Source organism: Myotis davidii, unplaced genomic scaffold (assembly GCF_000327345.1).
Source record: "Myotis davidii unplaced genomic scaffold, ASM32734v1 scaffold688, whole genome shotgun sequence".
Lineage (NCBI taxonomy): Eukaryota > Metazoa > Chordata > Mammalia > Chiroptera > Vespertilionidae > Myotis > Myotis davidii.
In genome coordinates, this window is record NW_006298877.1 from 240,504 (window position 1) to 240,793 (window position 290).

Genomic DNA, 290 nt, shown 5'->3' on the forward strand with positions numbered 1-290 from the left:
GCTCGGCGCTCGAAGGCAGCGGCTCACGTTGCAAAACCACCTGTTCGAGCCGAAGGGAGCGCCCCCCACCTCCCACCCCAGCTCGCTTCGCCTCACAGATGCTACCTCTTCGGTGCCCTCCAAGATCCTCTTTAAAAAATAGAGGCAGTGTGCATCCGGGGGAGAATATGGGAAACTGAGTCAGCCCATTCAACTTCCCTTCCCTGTGCGCTGAAAACCCCGCACGCCCCGGCACACACGCACCCCGGGGCGAACTCGAGACCCCCCGCGCGTGCAGCCCGCACTCCACG

The 290-nt window shown here is 63.4% G+C and overlaps 1 protein-coding gene across 1 annotated transcript in view; it reads right to left on the reverse strand.

The window, feature by feature from the left end:
- The window catches only part of LOC102751849 (glutamate receptor ionotropic, delta-2-like), a gene marked incomplete at its 3' end in the record, with an annotated part of 228,128 nt that overhangs the window by 227,126 nt on the left and 712 nt on the right, over nt 1–290 (reverse strand). The gene's annotated exons all lie outside the window — the stretch shown is intronic.